The 15188-nt window shown below is 38.6% G+C and overlaps 1 protein-coding gene across 1 annotated transcript in view; it reads left to right on the forward strand.

The window, feature by feature from the left end:
* The window catches only part of LOC126428407 (rootletin-like), a 245668-nt gene that overhangs the window by 191383 nt on the left and 39097 nt on the right, over positions 1-15188 (forward strand). The window lies entirely within an intron of this gene.

Genomic DNA, 15188 nt, shown 5'->3' on the forward strand with positions numbered 1-15188 from the left:
TCCTCGTTTTGCTTTTGTTGATGTTCATCTTATATCCTACTTTCAAGACACTGTCAATTCCGTTCAGCTGCTCTTCCAGGTCCTTTGCTGTCTCTGACAGAATTACAATATCATCGGCAAACCTCAAAGTTTTCATTTCTTCTCCTTGGATTTTAATTCCTACGCCAAATTTTTCATTTGTTTCCTTTATTGCTTGCTCAATATACTGATCGAACAACATTGGGGAGAGGCTACAACCCTGTCTCTCTCCCTTTCCAACCATTGCTTCCCTTTCATGCCCCTCGACTCTTACAACTGCCTTCTGGTTTCTGTACAAATTGTAAATAGCCTTTCGCTCCCTGTATTTTACCCTTGCCACCTTCAGAATTTGAAAGAGAGTATTCCAGTCAACATTATCTAAAGCTTTCTCTAAGTCTACAAATGCTAGAAATGCAGCTTTGCTTTTCCTTAATCTATCTTCTAAGATAAGTCGTAGGGTCAGTATTGCCTCACGTGTTCCAACATTCCTACGGAATCCAAACTGATCTTCCCCGAGGTCGGCTTCTACCAGTTTTTCCATTCGTCTGTAAAGAATTCACGTTATTATTTTGCAGCTGTGACTTATTAAACTGATAGTTCGGTAATTTTCACATCTGTCAACACCTGCTTTCTTTGGGATTGGAATTATTATATTCTTCTTGAAGTCTGAGGGTATTTCGCCTGTCTCCTACATCTTGCTCACCAGATGGTAGAGTTTCAGGACTGGCTCTCAGTAGTTGTATGGAATGTTGTCTACTCCCAGGGCCTTGTTTCAACTTAGCTCTTTCAGTGCTCTGTCAAACTCTTCACGCAGTATCATATCTCCCATTTCTTCTTCACCCACGTCCTCTTCCATTTCCATAATATTGCCCTCAAGTACATCGCCCTTGTATACACCCTCTATATACTCCTTCCACCTATCTGCTTTCCCGTCTTTGCTTAGGACTGGTTTTCCATCTTAGCTCTTTATATTCATACAATGTTTTTTTATACGGAGGTGGAGCTCTTCCATGCCCACACCAACATGATGGCCAACTCAACAGGTCTACTGCCATCTCTGGATAAGAGTTAGTTTTCATTAAAGTGAGGTGTTGCAGGATGTGGGTGCTGCGATGTTTGCGTATGTCTGGGTTAAGGTTAACCATTAATATGTGCTCATCTGGAGATAGATTGCATAGCAGGAACTAAGGGTAGCAGTTTGAAGGGAAGAGGAAAAAGGGTGCCAAGGCAAGAGACAAGGGGGAAAAGCCTCTGCAATAGTTAGGTCGTGTGGTAAGAGCAGTAGCGGGTGTCTTGCTGCCTGCGATAGGTCGTGCAAGTTTAGGCTTTGTCAGTAGTGGGTATCGTGCATGTCAATATCTTTGACATCGTGTGGTGCTATTGCTCGACGTCTGCCGCTGCGTGCCGGTGTCAAACTCTCGATCATCGTCAGCAACCTGCAACAGTTAGATTTATCATCGTTTTTGTGTCCGATAGGCATAAATTGGATGCACAGTGTAGGGTGTTGTTGGCGAATTGTTTGTGCACCAGTGAGCAAGCGTGTCGGTTTCCCCGCTGTGGGCTGTTGGTCGGCTCTGATAGCAGCTGGTAGTTGCCAGTCAACGTTGCTGATAAGCAGGGGCTTGCCGGCGTTTGGCACATGTTGGTGTATGTTAGCTTGCCATAGTTGGCTATGCCGTAGTTACTAGTGTCTTTGGCCGCTTGTGCTAAAGATACAAGTGGTTCTCTTTTCTCCAAAGGTCTCTTTAATTTTCCTATAGGCAGTATCTATCTTACCCATACCGAGATATGCCTCCACATCCTTATATATGTCCTCCATCCATACCTGCTTAGCCATTTTGCACTTCCTGTCGATGTCATTTTTGAGTCTTTGTATTCCTTTTTGCTTGCTTCATTTAGTGTGTTTTTTGTATTTTCTCCTCTTGTCAATTAAATTCAGTATCTCTTCTGTTATCCAAGGATTTCTACTAGCCCTCGTCTTTTTACCTACTTGATCCTCTGCTGCCTTCACTATTTCATCCCTCAAAGCTTCCCATTCTTCTTCTACTGTATTTCTTCCTCCTGTTCTTGCCAGTCATTGCCTAGTACTCTTTCTGAAACTCTCTAAAAAATCTGATTTTTTCAGTGTATCGGGGTTTCATCTCTCTTAAATTTCCATCTTTTTTGCAGTTTCTTCAGTTGAATCTACAGTTTATAACCAATAAATTGTGGTCAGAGTCCATATCTGCCACCACTGGAAATGTCTTAAAATTGCAAAACTGGTTCCTAAATCTCTGTCTTACCATTATATAATCTATTTGAAACCTTACAATGTTTCCAGACTTCTTCCATGTATACAATCTTCTTTCATGATTCTTGAACCAAGTGTTAGCTATGGTTAGCTTACGCTCTGTGCAAAATTCTACCAGGTGGCTACTTCTTTAATTTCTTACCCCCATTCCATATTCACCTACTACGTTTCCTTCTCTTCCTTTTCCTACTATCGAGTTCCAGTCACCCATGACTATTAAATTTTCCTTTCCCTTCAGTATCTGAATAATTTCTTTTATCGCATCATACATTTCATCAATTTCTTCATCTTCTGCAGAGCTAGTTGGCGTATAAACTTGTACTACTGTAGTAGGCACGGGCTTCGTGTCTATCTTGGCCACAATAATGTGTTCACTATGCTGTTTGTAGTAGCTTACCTGGACTCCTATTTTTTTATTCATTATTAAATCTACTCTTGCTTTACCCCTATTTGTTTTGTAACCCTGTATTCCCTTGACCAGAAGTCTTGTTCCTCCTGCCACCGAACTCACTATATCTAACTTTAACGTATCATTTCCCCTTTTAAATTTTCTAACCTACCTGCCCGATTAAGGGATCTGACATTCCACGCTCCGATCCATAGAACGCCAGTTTTCTTTCTCCTGATAACGGCGTCGTCTTGAGTAGTCCCCACCTGGAGATCTGAATGAGGGACTATTTTATCTCCGGAATATTTTATCCAAGAGGACTCCATCATGATTTAACCATACAGTAAAGCTGCATACTCTCAGGAAAAATTACGACTGTGGTTTCCCCTTGCTTTCAGCCGTTCGCAGTACCAGCACAGCGAGGCCGTTTTGGTTAGTGTTACAAGGCCAGATCAGTCAATCATCTAGACTGTTGCCCCTGCAACTACTGAAAAGCTGCTGCCCCTCTTCAGGAACCACACGTTTGTCTGGCCTCTCAACAGATACCCCTCCGTTGTGGTTGCACCTACGGTACGGCTGTCTGTGTCACTGAGGCACGCAAGCCTCCCCACCAATGGCAAGTTCCATGGTTCATTTTGGGGGGGGGGGGGGGGGGGCGATTATTCATACGATTTTGAAATGCATTTGATTTTTTTTAACATTTTTGAACATATTCTGAGTTTATTTCTGACTGAAACATAAGTTGACTTTTGAATGTGTGCATAGTGTACGTGATCTCTCTGCCAGAGGAATCCTGGTCGCATCTAGAAAATAAACTTTCTTGCAGACAAAAGGGGACAGGGCTATACGAGCTGAGCAGAATGAAGCCGAACAGTTGAATGCCAATCGCTGTTTGTTAGGTCGTTGACTGGGTTTGCAAATGATCAATTTTTTTATAATTACTAGTGAAATCTATAGATTCAGACTACCAGAGTGGAAGTAAATGACAAACAGGAATACAGATAAGAAAGATTACTAAATTTTGTCAGAAAAGGTTTGGCTGTATTGCTGTTATAGTAAGGGTTGGTTGTACAGTCCCCGGGTAGCAGCAGCTAGAGCTCTATTCTGGGAGTAGTGTACAAAATGCGTTGTACTTACATGTAATAATGCCTAACCAGAGACGAAACGCGGGATAACTAAACCGGTGATCGTGGCAGGGTTAGTGAAGTTAACCTCTAAGTTTTGACACTGGCAGGAATAGTTACAGAATTGGTGATGACATGATTGTTTGTTAGAATGAGGAACAAGGAGAAACGGGAACATCACACAAATTATGGGGGAATATGACGATTCCAAATTTGTATAAAAATTTTGTACTACTACTTTACGATCTCACGCTTGAGAAGCTGGAGCGTATGAATGAAATGTGAAACTATCTGCTAACATAAAGCTTTTTGCTTTTGGTAGGCGTAATAGGCATTTGATATTGGTACTTAGAGAATTATATTCGGTCATGGTATAAAAATGACCATTTGTGCCAAAACAGTCTCGTTTATTTGGTGTGTGTTACAATTGCTTCAATATTAGTCAGGCCTATTTCATTTCATGTAGCAGACAGTGACAGATTAGATGTAATCAGATTGAGAAATCACACCAGTCATGGGTACGATTTGTATTAACAGCTTTTTTAGTGTTAGATAAAAAAATGCCAGGACCTAAGGAATGAAGAAATGTGTACGGTCCTCCTTGTCACTTTTCTTAATGTATCCTAAATTTAATTTCGTGTCACACACAACAGCGAGTTATTAAATAATAGGCAATAATGAATGCAAATTTTCTGAAGAACTGTTGTTCCCCCAGTTACAAATAATCCCATCCAATATTAAATGTGGCAGCATGTCAAACTGGCTGATTGGGATCAGAAGATGCAGTACAGGACATTTTAATTTCCACTGTCATGAATATAGTTTGATGGCATCCATTACAAAATATACATGTTTGAATTCCACAGAGTGAAATACAGTGTCATGCGATAGAAGAATGTTGTGTGAAGAGGTGTGGCACTGCACTTTTGCACACCTAAGACCAAATAACATGTCTTACATTTCTTTGAACATGTATGTTTTATGTATTAGACTGTTCAGAAACATGTGCACTACGAAATGAAAATTTTTAGAAAGTTGATATTATCCGTGTTTACGTTTAGGGATTTTGCTGTTTCCTCTTCGTTTAATGCTCTCACGTCAAATGGAAACAAAACGGATTTCTGTGGTCAGGAGCTATCAAGTAAATTAAAATACATTCACATAGTTATGGAGGGCTAAAATGTTATTAATTTAAAATATTATTTTATTTCCACCTTTGTGACAGTCAAGTATTAATCACCTTGCAGAACAATGAAATTATTTTGGTCAGTTTGCTAAAGAAATTTGGCTTTTATTGATCTTTTCCACTGAGGCTGTCAATTTATTTGAAATGAAGTGTTTAATTCCATGCTGTTGGCTACTTTCAGCTGTTCGTTGCATTTAGAATGCACATTTTCATCTTCTATCATGTATGGCATTTTGCCCTAATAAAGAACTAAACATGAGATAATACAGTACTGTTACTCCAAGAAAATTTACATCCGGAAAACCACACAGGTCGAGGCCTACTTCATTGTGAATCTGGACATGCAGATGTGCGCTATAAGCCGAATTATGCATTTTAGTACGGTTCACGGTATCCCGATGCTCTCGGAGTGTCCTCTGATGCCTTGTTTCTTTTATGACATAATGTAAGATATTTTAATGTTTCACACACAGATCTCTGGCAACTGCTGAAATGAACCTATTTCTAACAGGTCGGGGGAAAAAATTGCGATCGGTGTTTCGAATTGTGTTAAGCCCAGTTTACAGGTTGACATCGGGTTGCGCCACTCGTTGCGTGGAATGAGTTGCACGCAAATGATTTCGTATATAACTCTAGACACAGCGAAACCAGCATACATTTCAGTTTTGTTGTTTTGTGGATTCCCGAGTTGTGTGTGAAATAAAAGTTTTGACAGCTGCACATCGCACGAGCCTGATGCAGTTAAAGTGTCTTGCGTCGAATTGCTGCATAAGAAAAAAAAATAAGAAACGTGTCTCAATTCTTGACTGGGTGAAGAAAAGACATCAGCTCGGTTGCTCAGCAACCTTGCTGAAATAATTTATGATGGAAGATCCAAGAAGTTCTTTTAATTATCTTAGAATGTCACGAGAACTGTTTACGTTTCTTCTAAATAGAGTTAGTTATGCAATAAGGAATAAAGGTACTGTAATGCACGAAGCACTGTCGCCAGAACTGAAATTACATACCACTGTGCATGCATTACAATCGAGAACATGTGGTGTGCTAGAAGATGCAGTTTTAGTAGTTGGTGATGATGGTCTTTCATTAGTGCCAATAATTATTAACATTAACAGTAATAATTATTAACATTAACTGCAATAATTATTCAAAGCAGGCCACATTAAGAAGAGAATGGTTTGCAAACTCCTGTCTTGAAGATATCTACCGTATCTTCCTTCGCCGTCTGCGTTGTCGTGGTTACCGTGAGACACCGTTATACCAAGAGGAAAGGCGCGTCGATATTAGAGCATGAGATATGATGACCTTAAGCCACTGACAACACACAACGGTCACGGTAGCACCTGATTCCTGAATAGCTGCAGTAGTTAAGATCTACGAACTATCCCCTGTTGACCAGGTCCCCAAAACTTAACTCGTAACGAGATCCCTTCAAAGCAAATTGTCGTAACGATCGTCTATAAAGGCTTCGTACAATGAGAATAAATGTTACGGTTTATGGAATAATAACAGATACGACCAAACTGTCTTGTCTCTTCTGCTTTATTTAACATAACTTCGTTCACAGTTTCATTTCGCATTCACCACTCATTCACCGAAACCCTTTGATGAACAGTTTTGGTTGCTTAACACCAACAGTCAATGATAATGATACAGCTTTTCTCCTTTTTATAAATTGAAGCCCGCTCTCCGTGATATAATAAAAAAAACCGGTCTCAATACCGCGTGCCTCGTGAGACGCGAATAGACTTATCCTGGAATTGACCGCCCTGTAGGTGTACTCAATTTAATGACCACACTTCACTGTCGGCTATTTCGCGTAACTGAATGTCCACTTGTTAATCTGATTATACACTGTAGCTATTTAAAATTCGCCCCTTTATTTTTCACAACGCACAATTAGCACTTCGTTACTTGTTTTCTTTTTTTTCTTCTAAGAGTAAACGGGAAAAAAAGACGCCGTATCATCGGCTTAGTCGATATAAAGCAAAACACCTTAATATGCCCAATTTTACCTCTTCATATAGGATCGGCTACCTTACTCATTAATTTATTACATATTATTTCCAATAACGCTAAACAGGTATCGCCGTTATATTTTAATTGTATTCAAAAGCATGTTACTACTATTATGACCGACCAAATCATAACAAATCGCGCGGCGTGCGTTTTTAACAATAACTTTACGCTATTCAAGTTCCGTTACAGCTGTCTTGACTCATAATGTTACACGGCCCCCCAGACTGTGATGTCTTGAAGAGGGTTCCAGACAGAACAGGCTTATTTTTTTTTTTTTTTTGTGTACTGTGACAGGAGAGGGTATTTGTTTCGGCGAATACACTCACTCTCAGATTCACTCAACAAGTCAGTACATACATTCTACAATATTTAAGTTGAGTTAATGGGCCTAGACAAAATGCCCTTAACTAAATTCCACATTTGTTTATAGGTTGTCTTAGAAACACTTCGCACTAATCACTTCATATTCACACCACATTTTTTTTCTTGGATGAAGCCCTCAGTTCTTCAACCGACTGTGCAAGGCAGGGATCACAGCCGGGTTCGACGATTGGCATCCTAGGCCAAAACCCTTATCATGCCACTTGTTTAACCAGAGAGGATTAGGTCCTTTTCTTTTCCTCTTAATTCCACTTTTAAATCATCCATCCTCGCTGTTCGGTGAGAGGATAAATCGTATTTCAGCGTCGTCATTGTTGCTGATACCAAGAAGGTATCTCATGGAAATTGTCGGTACATTCTTTAATTTTCTTTGTAAGTTAGTATAAGTACGTATTTATCCATTGGTGCTTTTATTTAGTCCACTGAGTGTAGTCTTGGTATCATTCAGTGTTTCTTGAATCTATATTTTGCTCATTATTGATAATACTTCTTCAGGTCTATGTGAGGGAACAAGCCTTTAATTACATCAGTATCACAATCTGCCAGGAGGTAGCTCCCCTCATGAGGTATTTTCATTATTTTATATGGACCTGTATATAAATATTGCCATTTCTTATTCAGTCTTTTCCTGGTTGATGCTTTTGGGTGATTTCTCAATAAAATTTCTTCCCCTACATCATATGTGACTACTTTCTTCACATTTTTATCAAAACGGGTTTTTCTCAATTGTGCTTGATGCTTCAGGTTTTTGTAGACCTTCTTCACCATATCTTCTTTCTTGGTAATCTTTTGTTCTATCGCAGGTAATTTCTTCATCCATTCTGGCACAATACTTTCACCAAATACTATTTGGTTAGGTGAATAACCTGTCGATAAGTGTGGTAAGTCATTATACACTTTCTCAAATTCATAAATCCAGTCGATCCATTTATAATGTTGTTTGGGTATGTACGTCCGTAAAAATCGGTTCAACTCTCGAAAGATTCTTTCAACCGGATTTCCACAAGGGTAAAATCTTGAGATGTAAATGTGCTGGATTCCTTGTTCTTTCATAGTGTCCCTCCATACTTTGCTTGTATAATAAGCAGCGTTGTCTGTCAGGATCATTATAGGTTTGCCAAGCTCAGTTATATAGTTGTTGATAAATTTGCGTAACATGGGTTGAACGTGGAGATTTTTCAAAGGATATAATTTCACATATTTTGAAAAGAGATCATAGGAAGCCAATACATATTTGAACCGTCCACGTGTCATGGGACATGGCCCACAGACGTCACATGACACCAACATTAAAGGTTGTTGTGGGATGATAGGATGTAATTCTATCTTCCGACAATAGTTTATGGGTTTCGCCTTCTGACATATTTTGCACTTCTTAATAATATTTGTAGCTATACGTCCCAAATTTGGATGATAGCAGTATTGTGCTATTTTGGCTGTACATTTAGCGGCACCAAAATGACCCCAATTCAAGTGAGTGTACCATACTAGTGATTCTAAATATTTATTTGGAACACAAACTTTCCAAACATCTTCTTCATCCTTCCTCCGATACAATATTCCGGATTTTAATTGATACTGTTCTTGAGAGTGACTTAGCGTTTTGCTTTCAACAGCATGCCTAATGGCTTTCCACAACTTATCATCTTCTTGCAGTTGTGGAAGACTTCGAGATAGCTGTGAAATCTGCCTCTCACAATATTGCCTTGATAAATTCATGACTTTAAAGTCAATAGTCCATTCTTCACACTCGTCGTCATTCTTTCTTTTCGGTACTCTTGAAAGAGCATCGGCTATGATGTTGTCTTTCCCTCTGATGTATTTGAGCGTAATATCATATTCTTGCAGTAGCAAGGCCCACCGGGTTAAACGTGAATGGAACATCCTTCCTGTTAAAATAAAAGATAAAGCTTTTTGGTCGCAGAATACAATGATCTTCTTTCCATATACAAAATAGCGAAACTTTCTAAGTGACCAGACCACGGCCAGTACTTCCAATTCAGTAGTACAATATGCACGTTCACAGCTAGAGAGTGTTCTGCTGGCAAACCCAATTATCTTGATGGTACTGATATCTTCTGGATTGTCCATCTGGCAAAGAGTGGCACCCAATCCTGTTTCAGAAGCATCTGCAGCAATATAAAAATCTTGATCAAGTCTCGGATGATGTAACAGTGGAGCATTAGTCAAAGCATTGCGGATGTTATCAAAAGCTTGCGTGCATTCGGAATTCCACTCCCACATGACATTTTTTCTTAACAGCCGTAACAAACAGTCTTGGCTTCGTAACTGATTGGGTAAAAATCGTCGAAAAAATGAAACTAAGCCGATAAATGACTTTAATTCCTTTCTATTCTTTGGATAAGCACATCTGTTAATCGCATCCATCTTTTTAGGATTTCGTTTTATCCCTTCAGGAGTGATTATATGTCCAAGAAATTTCAATTGGTTATGAGCAAACTTGGATTTGCTCAAATTTACAGTAACTCCGTATTCCAAAAATTTCGCAAAAACTCTTCTTAATAAGTCCAAATGTTCCTCCCAAGTTTCAGAAGCAATTAGCAAATCATCCACATATAAAGTAACTTCATTCAAAAGGTCTCTGCCCAGTACGGTATCTAATGCCGATATGAAAACACCACCGCTTATTTTCAACCCAAATGGCATGACAGTAAACTGGTAACTTCGGCCCAGAAAAACGAATACAGTATATTTTCTAGATTCTTTCGATATTCTAGTTTGCCAATATGAACTACGCATATCCAAAGAAGTTAAGAAGCGGGCACCATAAAACTTTTGTACTAACTCTTCTAGGTTCTCCGGTCGTGTTTGTACAGGTATAATGATCTTATTGATCTCTCTGGCATCCAACACCAATCTGATGTCACCATTGGGCTTAATTACCTCCACAAGAGGGTTACAATATTCAGAATCTGAGGGCTCAATAATACCCCATTCTAACATTTTATTGATTTCCTTTCTGACTACTTCTTTCTTTGTCCATGGGATAGAATAGGAAGTACGACAAAAGGGTTTATGTGCATACGTCTTTATATGGTATTCAAAGTCTTTTATTATACCCGGACGTTTACTAAAAATTGACTGATATGCATCCAACAAGTAGTACAGTTCATCCCTTTGGATAACAGATAAATATTCTGATTCTAACACCTTTTCCTGCAATGACATTTTATCCATCATTTCTTCAGAACATTCAATAAGGCATATATCATACACATTTTCATCATCAATACTGACATATTTTACCATTAGATTCATACACAATTGATTTGGAATTACTCAGCCCTTTCTCAGGGTGGCTGTCAAAACATTACCATTGGAATTAAATATACATTCACCTTTCTCTAAATTAATGATTGCACCGGTCTCACATAAAAAATCCAAACCCCAGATACATGGTACTGTCATTTTAGGAACAACCAGGAATGTACTTTCTATTTGAGCCCCCTGTATTGTAACGTCAACACGTACCTGTTTCACAACTTTTTGCATTTTTGCGCTGAACGCGCCAGACACAGTACATCCTGTGATAGGAAAAGTGGGCATTTTTACCCCTCGGCTTATCTGTTTTAAACAGTCCAACGTCATGACACTAATAGTTGCTCCAGTATCAATTAATATTTCAACATCAACATTATTTATACTTGTTGGAATTATTGCCTGTAAAATTTGTCCACATTTATTAGAAACTTCAGGTTTTTCTTCAATTAATTCATTCCTTATATCCTGATCAATATTGTACCTTAATACTCTCACTTAAAATTGATGCCTGCCTTCCTTCTCCTTTCCAGTCATCCTAGGAAGGCATTTGGTGACTGGTATTAGTTTAATCTATCTTGTTGAGTCATTGGTGGGGGTTCATGAACTTCCACAATCCGTACAGTATGATCCGAGTTATGGTATTCACCCCGTCGCACATTGGAGGCTCCTTCGCCCACTGGTATAACTCCTTGTGCTGGATGAGGACTCGAGGCATTTGTTCCATCCTGCCGATGAACATTATGCTTCGAATTATCTTCCCAAGGTCGAATGCAATTGGGTTCATCACTTGGGTACCTGTTACTCTTATTAATATCACTACTATGCACATTCGCGTCACCATATCGAGGTTTACCTCTAGCACAGTAAGTATCTCTTCTATATTTATTATAATCATTGTTTTTATTGCAACCATAGGATGAAGATTGTCCACGCTCCTGTGATGCAGGTTTGACCTGGTTTACGGTATTATTATTATCATACGTTAAATTATTATTATAATTATTCGTATTACTATGAGTGTGAGTCGACATTTGATTACTACTCATTTGTCTTGCATCTTCCATAATCATATCTATAGAGTCAATCACCGACAAGAATTGTTGTACGTCGTGGTCAGGAACATTTATTAACTTTTCACGTATATTTATGGGCAACTTTCCCTTCAAAATTCTGATCACTTCCTTGTGAGAAATTGGATCACTCCAATAATGTGTCTTATTTATGTACTTCTCAAAATATTGCCTTAAAGTACTCCTTTTACTGTTAAAATACTCAGGTTGGTAAACCTCTTTTCTTAATTTCTCTTGTTTACTCGACGACCAGTATTTAGTCAAAAAAAGTTGTTCAAACTCAGCGCAAGTATGGCAACTTTCACATACTTCGGCGGCCCATAATGCAGCTTCTCCGGTAATTTTGGATACTATAAATTGAAGTCGGTCGTGTTCTGACCAGCTACGCGGAAATATTCTTTTGAAATTATTGATAAAGATTTTCGGACGCAGGTTGTTCTTTTCAGTGGAGAATGTTGGGAATTGTCTACTTTTAAAAATGCTGTTCTCCACCTTTAAAGAAGACAAATATCCTCGCTGACCAAAAGAATCATCATCTTTACCAACCGAATCATCAACTTCCCAATGCAATTTTTCACCACAATTGTACTTCGTATTATCACATGTTCGGTTGTTTTTCGACCTATTCTCCGAACGTTCGTCCTCTGTCAACAAATTTTGTGATGACTTTCGTTCTAACTCCGCCAATTTATGATTGGTTTCCTTTTGCCATTTAGGTAACTCATCAACTATTTTGTCTTTTATTTTCTGAAATTTGCTAGTGAAGAGCTTAATTAATTCATCATTTCTACTTAGGTGCTCATTGATATTTTCATTTGGCTGGGATCCAATAGTAGTCTTAACCTTGTCTACAATTTCATTTCCTTTTATTTCTATCCATTCAGATAGATCTTCGTCAAGTCTTTTAGTTTGATCTACTAAATACTTGTCAATCCCCTTACGAGCATCAGACTCAAACTCGACTATTTGTTTCGAAAGCTCTTCTATCTGTGCGCTAGCATTGAAACAGCTGCTTTCACACTTAACCATCCTACTGGACAGGCCATCATAACTCTTCGAAACTACCTCATATTTCTTTTCTACGTCATGAAGTTTTCCCATTAAATTATTATATTGCCTTTCTAAGGTGTTAGAAAACTCTACATCTAGTTCTCCAAATTTCGCATTTAATTGAGTCTCCCAGTCCGCCTTTAATTCTTTCTTAGTATTTTCCAGTTTATAATCAAAGGTGTTCAGTTTGCTTTCCAAAGAATCCATTTTAACTTCTAATGAACCAAATTTGGCCTCAAATTTTTCATTTAACTTTTGATTGTCCTCTTTTAATTGCTTATTATCTTTTTCTAGTGAACCAAGTCTTCCATTCATTACACCCATTTGAGTATTTATTGATACCAGCATATCAAACATTTTTTGATTAATATTTCCATTTTGAGGATCAACTTGCTGATCTACTTCCGAAACCTCAAGATCTTTATGTTCTCCCACGCTGCTTACCTTACTTATCATTGTATTTGAATCTCCTAATGGCTCTAAATCAATAACTGTATTATTATCTGTACATGTCTCCTGTCCCACATTCAGCTCATGGGATGCATCATCCCTATCCTCTTCACTTTCCTCTCTCTCTCTACTCATTACTCTACTCAACTGCACATTATCATGTATTCTTTTCGTTCGTTTTGACATGATTATTCACTACCAAGACACACACTTATTTTCACTATGTATTTATATATATTTATCTACCGAAATCACAAGTCTCAACTTCCTTTTTTTTATAATTATACAGTTATTTTAATCATACCTGGTAGTATCGCTCACTTTTAGCGATTATTGAAGAATACCTCTTTCATTGGACAGACTCACTGGCTGCTACAATATTTTCCAACTCTAGGGTTCGTAAATCCGGATGACACTCGACTCGATGCAGCAATCCTCCTCGATCGAGCCGCACGTTGTGGCGCCACTTCTACCGTATCTTCCTTCGCCGTCGGCATTGTCGTGGTTACCGTGAGACACCGTTATACCAAGAGGAAAGGCGCGTCGATATTAGAGCATGACATATGATGACCTTAAGCCATTGACAACACACAACGGTCACGGTAGCACCTGATTCCTGAATAGCTGCAGAAGTTAAGATCTACGAACTATCCCCTGTTGACCAGGTCCCCAAAACTTAACTCGTAACGAGATCCCTTCAAAGCAAATTGTCGTAACGATCGTCTATAAAGGCTTCGTACAACGAGAATAAATGTTACGGTTTATGGAATAATAACAGATACGACCAAACTGTCTTGTCTCTTCTGCTTTATTTAACATAACTTCGTTCACAGTTTCATTTCGCATTCACCACTCATTCCCCGAAACCCTTTGATGAACAGTTTTGGTTGCATAACACCAACAGTCAATGATAATGATACAGCTTTTCTCCTTTTTATAAATTGAAGCCCGCTCTCCGTGATATAATAAAAAAAACCGGTCTCAATACCGCGTGCCTCGTGAGATGCGAATAGACTTATCCCGGAATTGACCGCCCTGTAGGTGTACTAAGTTTAATGAGCACACTTCACTGTCGGCTATTTCGCGTAACTGAATGTCCACTTGTTAATCTGATTATACACTGTAGCTATTTAAAATTCGCCCCTTTATTTTTCACAACGCACAATTAGCACTTTGTTACTTGTTTTCTTTTTTTTCTTCTAAGAGTAAACGGGAAAAAAAGACGCCGTATCATCGGCTTAGTCGATATAAAGCAAAACACCTTAATATGCCCAATTTTACCTCTTCTTATAGGATCGGCTACCTTACTCATTAATTTATTACATATTATTTCCAATAACGCTAAACAGGTATCGCCGTTATATTTTAATTGTTTTCAAAAGCATGTTACTACTATTATGACCGACCAAATCATAACAAATCGCGCGGCGTGCGTTTTTAACGATAACTTTACGCTATTCAAGTTCCATTACAGCTGTCTTGACTCGTAATGTTACAGATGGATCCCTACAATGGCAATATTTCAAAATTCAAACATGTGAACGGGGAGCACAGATGCGATGTTTTAAACAGGTGAATGTTGAATAAAGAATGCAGTTTCTCGATTTGTGTACCCTTCCCTTCTGTCAACAATATTCCTTAGAAAAGAGTCGGCCAGCTCGAACGGTGGGATTTTAGTCTTATAGATGAGAGCATTTCCAGAGCCAGAATTGTACTCGGTTGTATTTTTCTTAATTCAGTTGTATACGCACTCCTAATTCAATAAATTTTGCCCTCCAGCTCAGATACTGTCAAACCATCTGTGTTCTGATCGTGCATGACAGTCTCAGGAGCAGCAATATGTTGCTCGTTTTTGTAATCGGCAACACTGAAATTCCACAAACACCTATGCAGAGCATAGATATCCAAAAAGTGAACATTATTCTCTGTT

This window comes from Schistocerca serialis, chromosome 12, assembly GCF_023864345.2.
Source record: "Schistocerca serialis cubense isolate TAMUIC-IGC-003099 chromosome 12, iqSchSeri2.2, whole genome shotgun sequence".
In the NCBI taxonomy this organism is placed as follows: domain Eukaryota; kingdom Metazoa; phylum Arthropoda; class Insecta; order Orthoptera; family Acrididae; genus Schistocerca; species Schistocerca serialis.